Source organism: Tympanuchus pallidicinctus, unplaced genomic scaffold (assembly GCF_026119805.1).
Source record: "Tympanuchus pallidicinctus isolate F22 unplaced genomic scaffold, pur_lepc_1.0 scaffold1, whole genome shotgun sequence".
In the NCBI taxonomy this organism is placed as follows: Eukaryota; Metazoa; Chordata; class Aves; order Galliformes; family Phasianidae; genus Tympanuchus; species Tympanuchus pallidicinctus.
In genome coordinates, this window is record NW_026294618.1 from 52462300 (window position 1) to 52478828 (window position 16529).

Below are 16529 nucleotides of genomic sequence, written 5' to 3' on the forward strand. Positions count from 1 at the left end.
CTGTTTGCAGCTCTATTAACCACTGTTTCAAATATCAAGCTCAGTTCAAGTTGTACAGAAATTTTTCCCTCTAATATTTGCTCTGCAAATTCTTAGTGACATTTTAAGAAAAAAACTAATATTTGTACTTTGGTCTTCTCATGTATCTGACTTATTGTGGCATTGCTGATTGGTTTTGCTGCAGTACATTGCTTTAACCAAGCAGTGATTACTTTCTTCATATTTTAGTCCCATAATGAACTTAAACTCATGTATTCGTGTATTAATCCAGCTGCTTAAACCATTTACTTTACCCAGGGTTTTCTACACTGAATATCTTTTCTGCAGAATCAAAACTTGTAAGGTTTCTGCAAGGAAAGGGAAGAGAATACTTAGCATGTCTTCAGAATTGACCTTTTTTAGGGCAGTAACTTATGAAACTAGCCAGCTGTTATAGCATGCTCTGCTTGTTGTTAACTGCACTAATATTGATAGTCTTAATTGTTCTGTAATGTCTGCTGTATTTATCTGTTGCCTTTTACTCTGTCATTACACTGGTGTTGGTGATGTGTTTCTGCTGAGTGGGACAAGCATTGAATGGTGACCTTTAAAATCCATTGTGAGACAAGTGGAATCGTGAATGAATATTTCTTACAAGATACTCTGTGCAATTTTTCTAAATTTTAGTGGATACCCTCAGTTATGCCTGGATAATAATAACTGGTGATGCTGTTTTTCACCCTTTCCCCTGTACTCTGGACAGCAAACCTTATGGTAGACTACTGGCAGCTTCCTGCTGCTTAACCTGTAATTGCATTTTCAGTTTCTCTCTCTCTCTACTTCTTCATTGTGCTTTTCTTATACATAGCTGATAATTTTGCAGTAGTTTCTTAAAAGAAAAAAAATAACCCCCACTATATGTGTTGATACTTAATAATCTGCTAAGAGAGTTTTACTGACCTTTACCTTCTCCTCATAAATGCATCCAGAAACTGGGCTAAAGCTTTAGATGTACCAGACTGACTGATAGCTACAAATGCTCTGTGATGGACTGAGAAGACCCTAAAGCAATAAGACACAAATATAAATTTTACAGTAACTGGTAAAAAAATGGCTCTTTATTTTCTCTCTCCTTGACTCTTAAACTCCTTATTGAAATTATTTTTCAGTCATTTGTGCTATCTATGTTTGCATCGCAAATCAACCAATGGTTTTTAACAAGGTGCTTCAATTAACTTAAGTCAAGCATTCAGTTGAGTTTAAATATGCCTTACTTATATTTCAAGTGCCTTATTGTAAGTGTTATTCTGGCTTTGTGTAACTCTGGATGATTTCCATTAAAAGAAACTGACACTATCTTTGTAATTAACTGTGACCAGACACAGGCTGAGGGAAAGCATGCAAAATATTAATAGCATTCAGATGATGTAAAAATAGCAATGCAAGTGAGGCCTCAAGAAGCTAAAAAACATAATTTTGCAAGTCATTTGTGAATAAATTGCAGTCTGTAATACATACATAATGTAAACATTATATATTATATACATATGTATGTACATATGTATTTATGTACATATGTATTATACATTATGTATAATAGTTGACTATCTCCTCCTAAAATTAAGATGTTACGTAACATTGGTCATCGTTGACATCTAACCTGATTGTATGGGTCAACTGAGATTTAGTTTTAAATTATACAGGATAGCTCAAATGTGTTAAAACAGACCTCATAAATGGAGTGCATTGAAGCTGAGCTATCCATGCAACATATCCATTAACAGGGTCATTAATAGGGTGCCATATTTTAGCAAGTGGTATCATTTAATCATTCCTCATGTATTAGGAATATTCTCATTTTTCTCAGGCCAGATGGCCTACTTCTTCACAAACTCTCTGTTATAGGCTCAATCTGCAAAGGGCATAACTGGAACAAATGGATGGAGCTAAACAGCAGGATAGACATATGCTGATTCATAGATGCAAAATGAAGTCATTGAAACTATTTTAGTGGTTTTGGTGCCATAGAAAAGCTGTGGCCAACAGGATGGAGTGGATACAGACCATTTAAGGGTCACAAAAGAAGGTTTTGTGTTATCTATGAAGTCTACTGTGTGAACACATGGGCATTCTGGGAGCAAGCAAAAGTGAGGAGACAGGACAGCAAGCCGTTCTTATGCTCTTTTAGCTGTCTTTACTCTATGCACTGCCCAATAATAACTGGTGACGCTGTTTTTCACCCTTTCCCCTATATTCTGAACTGCAAACTCACTGGCAGACTACTGGCAGCTTCCTGCTACTTAACCTGTAATTGCATTTTCAGTTTATCTCTCTACTTTTTCATCGTGCTTTTCTTATACATAGCTGATAATTTTGCAGCAGTTTCTTAAAAGAAAAAAAGTAACCCACACTATATATGTTGATAAATCACTCTTTTCTTAACAGGAAAGGAAACTGAACAAAAGCACAGGATGCCTAGCAGATCTCCTTTGCTTTCAGAGGTTCCAAGTTATGAATTTCTGTTGCTGCCAATACTTAATAAATCAAGCAGAAAGGTGATCAGTGTTAAGGGATAGACTTTACTGTCCTATAAACCATTTAAGACAAAACATTTTTCCCACTCCTCCTCCTCCACAGTGATTGAACATCAGTAAGGTTGTTCAGAGTCAAGTAAAAAAAGAGATTTGCTAAGCGCATCACATACCTATACTTAGATATGTATTTGTCTGTCAAAGATAAATGTACAATTCCATAAATATGACCTGCACTATTCCAGCATGTCTTTCAGCACCTGATTATTGATAAATCACTTGGCTCTCTGTGGATTCTTGCTGTTTACAGTATTATTAGTTTTGGATGTTAGAGCACAAGAAGTGGTTATTATAATGCCAATGGTAATGAGGGTGATTAAAAGTAAAGAAGAAATTGTGAGGGATAACTTTCATTCTGGGAATTAATTTGACCCTGATATTGACATTTCTATAGTTTTATATATATGAAAGATTAATTTGCTAGTCTTTGTATCTTGGAACTGCTGCGTTTTTTTATATGTACTTTCTACTTTGCAGTTATGGGTCATCAAACTAAGGAGTGGTAGAAATACTTGCAGGTTCTAATCATGCACCCATATGGAAGTCTGGCTATGGCTATAGCCACTATGAAGTCCAGTGTTCAGTTGAAGACCTGGTGGAGTTTTACTGTAATTTAATAATGATTTATTTCTGAGACATACATTAATGGGCAAATTTTGCCCAAAATATTTTTGAACCATGCTTTCCTTTCTGTGTGAAATATTGCTTTATTTTTAAATCTAGCATTTGAAATTATTATTGCTAATCTGTCTTCTTGGCAGGGTAGGTTGACTTGCACAAAGGTCTTCAGTAGAAAAAATATTCAAACACTGATCCATTCTTCTTCTCAGTGTTCCTTGGAATATAGTTGTCAAAGGAGATTTCCAAGGGTACTGACAGACCAGGGGAGTTTATAGCTGTAGCAAAGGGCCACAGCTGTGCTGAAGCAGCTGTTCCTGCTGGACAAACAAACACTCATCATGTGGCTGGGGCACTCAAGGATCCCAGATTCGAATTCTTGTTCCAAAGAGACCCGTGTGTGTACTTTTCTACTGACATGGATTGAAATGACATGATGCAACTAAAAAGTATCCTATTGGTGGAAGGGCCAGGAACCCAGACTGTCCCACTTCACAGGCTGATGTTTTGGCCATTACTTTCAAATTATTCTGCCAGCGCAAACTGACAAGTAGCAGGGTTACATTTAGATACCTGTAGATACCTAAGAACTTTTCAGTTATGTTCTGGCATTATTTGAATATCTTTGAAAAACTGGTCCTATGTCTCTAAGGATAAACAGAGAATGATTATTCCTGCAGTTTTCAGGCTGTATGGTTTACATAATGTGATGTGTTTTCTAGGTCAGGGGTAAGGCTCTGCTGAAACACCTCAGTTACAGAACAAATAGATTTGAACTCATATCTAATACAAATACTGTTTAAACCTTATTTTAAATGACTACTTCAGTTTGTTCCTGCTATTATTTGATCTTACAGTCATTGGATTTGTATACACAGTGAGAAATTACAGTTGTTAGAACATGCTAATTAACATGATTAAGTGAGCATGTAGAGCATAAGGACATTTGTTTGGTCTCCTGACAGCTGGTCGCTGCCCACATTAAGTGTGTGTCTCGCCTCAAGATTTCACTCTGACTAAATCAAGTAACAGATTGGTGGTTAAGCTAGATGATGCGTCACCAAAGGACTACAACATTTTTTGCTCTTATATGCCTTCACAGCAAGTGCCTGCCACTGGCTTATTTATTGGCTATTTGAAATTTTGTGTGCAAGAACTGAAGAACCAGCAAGTCCTAGTGCCTGTAAATTAAGATATTTGTTAACATCTTTGATTTTGTTTCACATTTATTTTATGGGGGAACTGAGCTTATTCATCTTCTGGCACACTGAGCTCTGGAGTGTTAACTTTTCTTTTGCAATAGGTCACAGATAGCTTTTACAAAATCAGTCCTTCAGAAACAACTGGAGACTCTTTATATTATTTATTTCAGGACTGAATGATTAATGTCTGGTCAGTACTTTAATCTGCATCCTGTAAGCTTGATTCCAAATTCCAATTAATTCAGTGCATTTGGAATTTTAGTTCTAGCATTGCTAGGCTCTGATGCTATCTCATAGTGTTCATTTTCTTCAAAAGCAATGCCTTCATATTCTCTGAAATGTCTGAAAGGTAAAATGAAAAAAAGGGAAACTAGAATAAATACATATAGACCCACATGCTTCTTATACATATTTTAAATTAGATTGTGCTCCTAAAATGATAATTTTTTCAATAAATAAACTTCTATTTCTATTCATACTGAAAGCAAACAGATGAAGATCATAAAAGAATTAATAGTCATTTAGCCTAAAATGTAACTGTCCTAGAATCTCTTCTATTACCTGAATGTGAACACCAACAATGTGAATGAATAAATGTTTCAAAAATAATCCTGAATATTTGGCTGAATAGCCAAGTCTACTTCTAGTTTTGCAACTTGTTTTCACCAAGAAATGGGTTTTATTCATATGAAAGTTTTAAAATATGTAGGTCACTCCAAAAGTAATGTCTCCTATTTATTTTCATGCAAACTACAACAGATGCAGAGCACAGTAACAGTATTTCATAGTGCAAATTCTCAGCCACAAAACACTGTTTTTTAACATAGTCACCACCATCAGCTATGCATTTTCACCTGAGGCTGCATGCCACACATTTAAGAATCTGCACCAGTGAAGCTGTTTTGCACTTGCTATGATGGCATTGGTGTTTGGACAATGTTGCCCAGCAGTTCAACTTTCACTGTGCTCACATCCTCTCTTTGGTTTCCATAAGCATTCAGCATGCATCAGTAGATGTCAGTTGGTGCCATTTTTCCACATGAAGGAATTCAGTGACACACCTGTGCTTCGTAGGCATTTGTCCAATGCCATTTTGTCAGGCTGCCCCTCTGCTGCCATGTCACATAGCAACCAAGTATGATGGGATATTGGTGGGAAAGTTAAACCTCTACTCATACTACCACCATCTCCTTGTGACATTGTGGGCCAACATAATAAAACAGGAGGCGTTACATTTAAAGTGCCTTCAGAGCCTAGAAAAGCCTACACTTTATCACTTTAGTCATTAAAGACAGTTATCACCTTACTCAGTTTAGGCTTAAAAAATCCCTAACTTGTTGGTTTTTTTTTTAGTAGAAAAACACAACAAAAACAAAACACCTGCAGAAAGCAAGCAAATACAAGCAAAATAAAGCCATACATATAAAAGTTTGTTTTTCTGTGTGTGTGCATATTCAAGTTTTTCCTTCTGCAGAGAAAATAATGCAAGACTATTATTAGTCAGTCTTCTCTTAAGCACTTTTTCTTCAAGTCTTACAAAGTTTCTTCCTATTTTTATTTCTGCAGTCTTTTTTTTTTTTTTAGCCAACTCTTGCTTTTTGTTATAGTTCTTTAATGTGTATTGGCATAGGACATGATATACCATGCATAATAAGAGAAAAGTTCTGTGTATAAGTGAGGAAGTTATCAGTGCATACTTCAGAAAACAAGTTATAGATAATGTAATGCAGTGAATACAGATAGTACAGTAGGCATACAACAAACGTGTCTAGTATCTAAGCACTTGTATTTCTCCAATCCATCATCTAACACCTGTGCTAAGTGGTACAGCTATGCTGAGCAGAATGCCTGAACATTGTAGACAATGCGTGGCAGTGATTCAGGCTGATAATGCATGAGATAGGTGTTCTGTGGCCATGAAGAGAACATGTAGTTCATTGTATGGTGACTCAGCAGCTGTTTTAGACGTTGGATACCTGATGCCAACCACATATTTTACACTGATAAAATTTCTGAACTTCTGTAAACTCACCAGATTTCCACAGTATGTCTGTAGATGTAACTGAGGAAGGAGCAAGTGTAAAAGTGAGTGCAGCTAAGACAGGCAAAAGCCTGTAGACCAAATCTAGGCCAAGTCATAAAGCAGTATTTTGAAAGGAAAGTGTAGAGCTCAGGTTACTTCTTTCTTTGATGTGTGCTCTGTGCTTTTGTGAGTGGCTAACGAGCTCTGTGTAATTCTGCCAATATTGGATGCTGCTGATTTTGCACAGAATTATCATATCTGACCCATCGTAATGATCAGGCTGGAGAAGAGATAATAGCAAAGAAGACAAGCAGTTTGGGCATTCATCTTTCTACAGTATTGCCCAATGTTCAGTTTGCTTTTGACCTTGGCATATTAATTGGAATAATTAATGTACATGGCAGATACTGTAGGTAATGAAGGCATTCAAAAGGGATTTTTCTTTTGTGTAATTTAAAGAATGAAGTCAAGACATTCCCAAAATCTGAGTGACAGGCATTCTTACTTAGTGTACAATTATATTTATCAATATTTCTGAGTTTGGTGTTCTTAGTTCAAATTGCATATTTAGTTATTGATAGACATTTCAAATCAAGTTTATAGTTTAATAAAATCCCAGAGATTTTTCAAAAAGAAATTTTGTACCAATAAAATTTGAGAAAAGACATTCACAGACTCAAGGGGAGCCTTGCCCTTGCACTGAGAGTAGACTGAGGAAGCAGGGCTGACCACGCAAATGACTGTTGTGAGAAGAAGGTTGGTCTAGAGATCTCCTGAGTTCCACTGGGCCCGAGTTACCAGTTAACTTAACGATAGTGTAGCCACATTATTGTGTATATGAACCCAGGCTCTGAACTGCTAAGTCCCGAGCAGCTGTCTCGAGCAGAATTTTCCAATATTTGTTTTAAAATAAAAAAAGGCACTGCACACTCACTTCCATGAGCTTTCTAAAGGAAGAAGAGTCTTGCATTCTTTGGACACAAACTGAACAGCTGTGAGAGTTTGGGTGCTGATCAGTTGTGCTTTTGTGACCAAGTTCTTTGCCAGTTGACAGGTTCACTTAAACACTGAAAGTGCTATTTTATAAGACTGTTTTTCCCCTCTCTCTCTTTTTTTTTTTTTTTTCCCCAAAGGAACAGTGAAGAATAAAAGTGTTTTTGGAATTGTTGTTTAGTGAATTGGTTAATTTTATAAACTGTCCACAGAGTCATAATGCAGACACTTAGTATAAAAGACTGGGGAAGGCTCATTTAGGAAGTTGGCTGTTCACAGTCATACCTGAACTTCCCAGATGTGAGAGCCCTACTTTAATGCAAGAATAGTCATAAAAGTCAGAATAGAGAATGCCATGGCTTAGAATTGCTAATAAAATAGAGCAAATCTGAATCTAAATGGGAATATGATATATTCAATGTGGTTATGAAACATGAATATACTAGAACAAGTCACAAAAATGATGAGGGAACAGGTGCATCTTCTGGACTGACTAAGAGACTATTCAGTCTGGAGAGGAAGCTCAGAGATGAGCTCGTCAGTAACCATAAATATCTTAAGGGAGAGTGCAATGAAGACAGAGCCAGAGTCTTTTCAGTGGTGGCCAGTACCAGGACAAGACATAATGGGAACAGACTGGAACACAAGAATTTCCAGCTAAACATCAGAAAGCACTTCTCTGCTATGTGGGTGATGGAGCACCGGCACAGGTTGCCCAGATTCTGTAGAACCTTGTCACTGGAGATCTTCAAAAGCTGCTGGGAGGTAGTCCTGGGCACCCTGCTCTGGGTGTCCCTAATTGAGTGGGGTTTGGACCAGATGGACCCAGAGGTTCCATCAAGCCTCAACCATTCTTTGATCCTGTATGATGCTCTGATAAAGCAAATATCACACAATTCTATTTTTGCCACTTGAGTGGCACTTACAGTAGAATAAGGGAAGTTCAACAGCTATTTACCACTTGAAAGTTACATCAAAATCATTTTTATAAAATAGAACTGTAACTCTGTATACAACAAAGGTTCCTCTTCTGTGCATATGCTCTAAAGTACTAAGTAGCTATAGAAATACATATAAAATGAGATCTGTTCACTCTCCTAACAGCCTGTATTTGTTTTTGTTTTTTGTTTTAAATATTTTCCCTCACTCAGCTTGTTTCAGTATTCTATTTATAATAGTAGAAAAATTACCTCCTTCTCTTTCCTTCCCAACATCCTCTAGACCCTCTCTAGATCAGTGGCATTCTGTCCTTCATACTTTGTGATTCCCCTAGATTGCTTCAAGTAGAAAAAAAAAAAAAAGATATATATATATATATATATTTAAAGAAATGCCTATAGATAATGCTGTGTGCCATTCCTTAGTTATTTTCCATTGATTTTTTAGAGGTAACTAATGAAGACCCTTGACATTGCTTGGGCCAGTACAGTACAGGTTTGGAAACTGCTGCCAGATCTAGGTCTTTTAAATGGGTGGATCACAGTCAGATGTCAGATTTCCTCACAAGTTTTGATATATCCTTAATTCCAAGCTTTTGTTTTTCACAGTGAGTGCAAACATTTTACTGTTTGATATGTAATGCAAATACAGACCATTTGATACAGGTCTACCAATATCTGGGGAGTCTGAGCTCTTAATCCTTGCTATCAACCTTTTGCCTACTGCTGCCCCTTAGACACCCTGGATTCTTTTATTACCTGACCCATATGCAGCCTGCCTTTTCCCTTTTATGTTGGGAAATGGCTAGCATGATTTGGCCTGCTTCCATAATCTGACCAGCAACCAGGAGGTTAAAAAGATATGATTAGTCCCTAAGCTTATCCCTTTGCAGCCTTAAAGAGGCAACATTAAAGGGAGTTTGAACCCAAAGGGTTTGTTTCAGCTGAAAATTTCAAAGCTTTAATGTTTTAAATAGGCATGCAATTTTCTGTCCTTGGCTCTGCTTGCATGACTTCAAAATCCCAGCTGAGGTTATGAAAATTTTTAATACCACATTCCACATGCTTTCATCTCACCTATTGTCAATTAAAGTACACTTAAAATACCCCATAGTCACGAATACAAAAGATACCTTTCTTGCTTTTCTTCTTTAACCATATTTTGAGGACTAGATATTAGGAGAGAGATGCATCGTAATGTAGTCTCACTGATGTGTTAGTCAATTGGAGAGGACTGCTTGTTAAGCAACTAAATAGAAATGGAATTTGGGATGGTTTTTCTGTTTCTTGTGGAACTACTCTCTCTTAGGCTATTGCTGTGTTATCTCTTTCAGAAAGATTAATATCTTTGTGCCTATAAAAAATTGCTTTGAAAGAATATATCTTTTCCTGTGGAAAAAAAATGATGGTATCAAATGATAATGTCTATGCATTGGTTACACATGGATATATAATACATCAGGAATAAAGTTTAGATGTATTCTGTTAAATTCAACTTAATATTGATTTGTTTACTCAGTTATGTTACCAGTTCTCTTATTACTTTATCATTTGCATTCCTGATTAGAAGAATTTACACATACCTCTTTAATTGCTAGGACTTCAGATTTACCAAAGATAAAGGAAACTTTCCTTGATGTTAAATTTTGTCCTGTTAATTTGAAACTGAGACACTTAAATAGTAACAAATCGTACCAACAGGAAGTAAATTTCCTAATCAGCTAAAGTAGCAGAATAGGTAATGCCATGGTAATATAAATCAGTTTTTTTCACACTTCTTACTGTGACAAAGTTTAATTCTTTGCTGAAATACAAGATCTGATTTTTTTTTTCCACAAAGTTTTAGGTAAAACTGAACTATGGGGAATAGCATGTACAGATAACTTCAAATAATTAAGTTTCAATAATTTTTCAAACCATAAGTGTTCCAGTTTTATAGCAAAAGAAATACTCATGCTAAAAGCAAAGGTCATAAGTGTTAAGAGACACTGAAATGTATCTGGAATAAAACAAGCAATATTAAAGAAACATATTAGTATCCTTTATTTCACTTCCCATCTTTGCTGTTGATATGCATTTTAAATGAAATGTAAGAACTCAGCATATTCAAATGACAATATATTTATTCAGAAGACTAAGTGGTAGGTAGTGGCAATAACTTTTATTGTACCAACAATAGTTGAAAACAATGGATTTCAGTTTCAGGCACCTGAAATAGAAATGTCAAGCTTCAAGCTAACTACTGATTGAAATTTAAAATAGTTTCTGAGAGATTAATTAGATACTTAATGGCCTGACCTCTGAAAAACAGTTAGTTAGTTGGTACCTATACTGCTAAGATTATGCCAGTCGTTAGGGAGGAAAGAGGGATATTACCCTTTATAGGGTAAAGAGAGAAATAAGGAGTTTGTAGTTTGTGACACCACAAGAAATTATCTGGAGTCACTACCACATGCTGCGTAGTTTATTCCTTTCATTGAATTTTTGTTCTTGCATACACATCTTTCAGATTTTTCTAGGCTGCCTAGAGGCAGAGCCATTGTGTAAATAGCTGATATTGTCTTAGTTGTGATTAAAACAGAAGTGTGCAATCTGTAATACATTCTTGCAGTTGACACATTTTATATGTGGGATAATCAATCAGTGAGTCAACTGGGCTCTAGTCCCACCAAATCCTATCCCACCCATTTTGTCATTTCCTTGGCTTCCAAAGGATAACTGAGCATTACTTGTGTAGGTGGTTCTTAGCTTCAAAGAGACTCTGAGTGACTGCTCTCATCTGTCGCACCTCCCTGTGGACATGTCCAGGCTGTTCAAGTTGCTCTTTGCTCTGCAGCTGTCTGGAGACACCATCTGCTCTAGTGAGTCCTCTGGTCACCTGCCTCTGGCCTCCCTTCCCTCTCTAGGCTGACAAATTCAGATATGGGTAACACTATAAGCATAAACACCGTATTTCTGTTTAATCATCCATGAAAGCTTGACATACTAATACAAATTAAAATAGAAAATAGGGACCCTTGTCCATCTGTGCTAAATTACAATTTTTCCGTGATGATTAATCCCTGCCTTACCTATGCTTTATGGAGTGAATCTACTCCATTTATTTTTGATTTGAATTTGACTTTCTGACTCAATCAGCAAAATCACAGAATCATAGAATAATATAATATCTGGAACTGAAAGAGACCCTCAAGAATCATTGACTCCTTGCTCCACACAGGATCACCCAAAATTCAAACCCTATGTCTGAAAGCACTGTCCAAACACCCCTTGAACTCCAGCAGCTTGGGGCTGCGACCACTGCTCTGGCGAGCCTATTCCATGCCCACTGCCCTCTGGTGAAGAACCTTTTCCTGACTTTCAACTTGAGGTGGCTCTGTGCTGTTCCCCTTGGGTCCTGCTGCTGTCATAGAGAGCAGAGCTCAGCACAGCCCCTCCACTCCTCTCTTGAGCAGCAGTGTTACCCAAACTTGCACTCAGTGCAAGAGGTGAGGCCTCACAGTGCAGAGCGGAGTGGGACAGTTCTTTCCTTCACCTGGCAGCAGCACTTGGCCTGATGTACCCCAGGGTTCAGTTGGCCACTTGGGCTCCCAGGACATACTGCTGGCTCAGATTCCACTTACTGCTACTGCTCTTTCTTTGATCAGCAGATACAAGTCCAGTGGTTACCAACCAAAAACTTCTAGGAAAGCCATTTTTTTTACCCTCTTTCACTGTTTTCTTTTATGATAAGCTTTCTTGAGCATCTTAGCAACTTTTGCCCATGTGGAAAGGTGATGAAGGAGAATCCCTTTCAGACTCTCTGGCAGCCTTGATCTGGGCAGTCAGTGTAACATAAGAAAGAAGCAGATGTCACTCCACATCTCAGACTGATATACTCTTATATTCTCTTATTCTCTTATAATTACCCAACTGTTTGCAAACCTTTCCTGTACGATTTATTCTTCTGGCTCAAGTATACTCTTAGATACCTTGCATCTCCTCTCATGGTTTCTTATCATGTAAGTGTTTCCAAGTGTCATCCAGGCTTTTCCCTCAGGTTCCCTTTCTTTGTCACTGCTGCATGGATCTCTAAAGGCCCTTTTGAGGCTGCCATCACTTGTTACCTGAGAAACCTTTCGTGAGCAGCTGCTGATGGGTCCTTTCTTCAAGTTAAAGGAAACACAAAAACCTGTTACTCCACTTGCTGCTGGATTTCTGGGAGCATCTAGAAACCATGACAGATGCATAGGACTGCACTTGGCCCACCTTAAATATGAAGTATATCTTGCTAAGGGCCATGACCTGAAGCATTAAGAGCTCGAGTCAATTCTGCTTTGTACAGATGTTGAAGAGTGAGCATTAGCAGTAGCTACTTTAGAGGATCTGCACCAAGATATGCTTTTCTTAGTTGATCTTGGAGTGGCTGACAGTGATGGTGCAAGGGTCATTTGGTAACAGCAACACAGTACAAAGCAGTGCTAGATATAGGAGTAAATCTGGGCCACTGTTTCTTTCAAGACTAAACCCATAAAGTATTAAGCCTTTGGTTCTGATGTGGCTTAATCCAGCAGGGAGCTCAGCCCCACGCAACAATTTGCTCACTGCCCTGTAGTGGGGTGGAAGAGAACATGCGAAAAAATGGAAGAACTCAAGACTTGACATAAAGACAGATTAGTAGAAGGAAAAATAATAACAACAACAAACAAACACAGAACAAATGATGCAAATGCAATTACTCACCAGCCACTGACATGATGCTCAGCCAGTCCTTGAGGAGGGGCTGCACCTTCAGACAACTCTCCCAGTTTTTTGCTCAACATGAACAATATGGGATAGGATAGGACTTCTCTTTGGCCTATTTGAGTCAGCTGTCCTGCTTCTGTCCTTTCCCACCTCCTTGTGCATCCCCAGTCTACTTAGTGGCAGGGCAGTATGGGAAGCTAAAAAATTGTTGACTCATTGTAAGTACTGCTCAGAAACAACTAAAACATCAACGTATTATTAACATTCTCATCCTAAATCCAACATACCAGCCATTATGGAGAAAAAGGCTCTGTATGGGCCAAAACCAAGACAGGTACTGATGTTCTTGCTGAAGATGAAACAAACAGAACATCTACAAGATTAGGGAGACAGAATCTTGGGGAAAAAAAACAACAACACCTTTGTTCTTTAAAAATAAGATTAACAGCTATCGTGCTTTGGAATCAGCAAGATGGTTATGTTTTATAAAACAGTTTACAGACTCGTCTCTATATTTTTTCCTCTTAATCCACATCCATTTTACTGTTATTTGATGCATTTTAGAGCAAGACTGTCATTCACAATGACACCAAAATATTCTGTCAAAGCTCCTAGCATAATCTGATTCAAAATCTTGTAAGGTTTGTTTGTTCAGAAGCTTCAGTTCTCAGTTTTGAGTATACTCAATTAAGAGTAAATGTAATCATTGTACTAAGCTAAATAAGAAAATTAGCATTTGTCATTGATACTCACAAATCATGGCTATTCTGTGGTGCATCTAAACAGATCTGCAAGATAATTTCTGTGTCTACAAAGTCACTTTCTTCTAAACATAGCATTTGCTAAAAAATGATTTTCCATCTTAAAGTGCATTTAATTGTAGTAGGCTTATGAAAAGCTTTCTAAAATCATCTCATATCAATACGTCTGCTAATATTGTGGATCTTATTAGATGGAGAAGAAATCAAAATGCAGCTGTTAATATTAAGAAGTATAGAAGCCTTACCCAGCACTGTGGCTTATTAAAGATTATTACTTATGCACTTGGTAGTGATTTTTTCCATGAAAGAAAAGAGATTTAATAATATTGATGTCAACTGAAGAAATAGGAAAGAGTCTTTTGCTGTGTATAAAGTGGTTTTTCATCTTGTTGCAGCCAAAGTTGGTTTCCCCTACATCCAATTTCTGATGCAGGCAAAGTGAAAAGAGGGAGAGTGCTCTCCTGAAATGCTGGGAGGAAGGTGACGAAGTGGCTCAAGAGATCTCTTTCTCACTTCAAGAGATCTCAGTTTCTTTCTGTCCTTCAAGTTATTGTATACCAATCAGTAATTAGATTTATGTATTTTTTTCTGCAGTATTTGTAAATCTTGCAAATGACATTTTTTTCCATCGGAAGACACCTCAAGATGTATTTTTCAATGTGCATTTCAGAGTTACAGAGGAACTCTTGCTAAAAGTGTGTTTAAAAAATTTAGCAATCAAATCCGAGCTTATTTGGCTCACTCTTTGATGCAATCCAGGTAGATGTAATAAACACAATACAGTACACAAAATATCAAATCCTACTAACGAGCAGAGCTTTGATTTAGCACTACCCTGTGCAGCTTCTTGGCAACCCTGAGATGGACCAGTGTGGGTTTATGTGTGCTGCAGTATGCCACAGGAATATGGAAGCTCCAACTCTGCAAAGATCTTGAATGTGGAAAAGAGTAAGGGAGCTAATTAGATAATAGCTAAATGATCTATTCATTTCAGTAAAGATAGGTCATAATTATCTTAATTTATTTCATAGAGAAAACTAATTACTTTTAATTGAGTAAGGACAAATTACAATGGCTTTTTTAATGAGTAAGTCCTACTTATTTCTGCCCAGAGACTCAAACATTGTTTTACGGAAGAATAATCTTTTGCTTTTGGCAGAAACTCTTATAGAAAAGCATGTGAAAAGGTTTGTTTTCATTTTTTTTAATACTACCTCAAAAAACTTTCTTTGGGGGATTTGAAAATTTATTACATAAAAATATGGCTTTTTGTGAAGCATTCAAGAAATTAATTGACATGAAACAATTGCAGTTGCCCAGATAGCATAAAAATGGAAGTGAGTTACAATAAGAGAGTTTAGGAACAGAAACCTGACACTACAAGTGAAATTGCTGAAGTTCTTTAAATAATCCTTTCAAGTCTGCTTTCATAAATTCAGAAAATGCTGTATACTTAGTACCTCAGGCTTTTTTTTTCAGTTTTTCCCTTCATAAAGGAAAGATTTCTCACAGAAGGAGAGGAAACACTCTGCCTTTTAATAATGATGGTCTAGGGAGAGAATTGAAGTTGCCACTTTTTGTCTATTATCTGAATTACTGCTGAACAAATAATAATGAACAGCGGATACGTTTTTTTCTAGATTAGTACTTCCATTAGCCACTGTCCTCAAACTCCCTATTAATTTCATAGTCATGAATAATAGCAGTCTGGAGCAATTTCTGTTTGGAAATATCCTTACCTTATACTTGTTGGAAATTCATGATAATGTCCGAATAACAGTCTGTCTGTTTCTCATACCATAATAGACCTTTCCTTTTTGCGTGGATGTCATTGTTAGGATTTTTAAAATCTAAATATTTAAAGATATCTGATGAAAATTATTTTCTGCAAATTGCAAGCAGTCACTGGTTTGCTTTTCCTTTGCTTCCCTGCCTTTCACTTTATGCTCTCAGTCTAACTTCTACTTTATCTGCTTGTTAAACCATCCCCAGCATTGACATTTCACCTTTTTCTCTGCAGCAGGCTATAAGCCTTTCTTTATCTCTGAGCTTAGCAATACCAGCAAAGAAAACATTTTTTCATACCCAACGTATTACATCTTAGTTGTATTTTATAATATTGTCTAGTATTCATTCTAATCCATTAATTAAGCCTAGAATCTATTTTGAAAATAGATTCTGATTATAAGATGTCTTTTAAAGTAATAATTAATATTCTGAATATCCTGAACTGTGTCATTTTATTCATTACTTTTACTCATAAATAAATGACCAAACGACTTTCTTTTTATAAAGCCATGGTGGTTCATGTTTTCCACATAGCAGACACCCAGGTGTAAAAAGTCTAAAACGAAAAAACATGAAACCAAGTCATAAAAATAGTGAAGGTTTGAATTCATGAGCTTGAAAACCAAGTTTGTAGTTGGTGATGTAACAGTGGAGATTGTATGAAAGGTATGCAGAGAGAAGGATCAGCTTTATTCAGCAACACAGAATTTATTCTGTAGTTGAGATTCAAGTGGTCTTAATAGGCTTAATAAAAGCTTCTTTGAATGATAGAATAAGAATATATTAATGTATGTTGAAACATAAAGGGCAAGATCTCTTAAAGATGATGTGTGGAATGGTCTGTAATCATAATAATTATCATGGAGTACTTTAAAAGAACTACTAGCTAAAGTGGTAAAATTATCTGAAAA

At 36.7% G+C, this 16529-nt stretch overlaps 1 protein-coding gene across 10 annotated transcripts in view; it reads left to right on the plus strand.

The window, feature by feature from the left end:
• The window catches only part of TMEM200A (transmembrane protein 200A), a 60024-nt gene that overhangs the window by 35863 nt on the left and 7632 nt on the right, over positions 1 to 16529 (plus strand). The gene's annotated exons all lie outside the window — the stretch shown is intronic.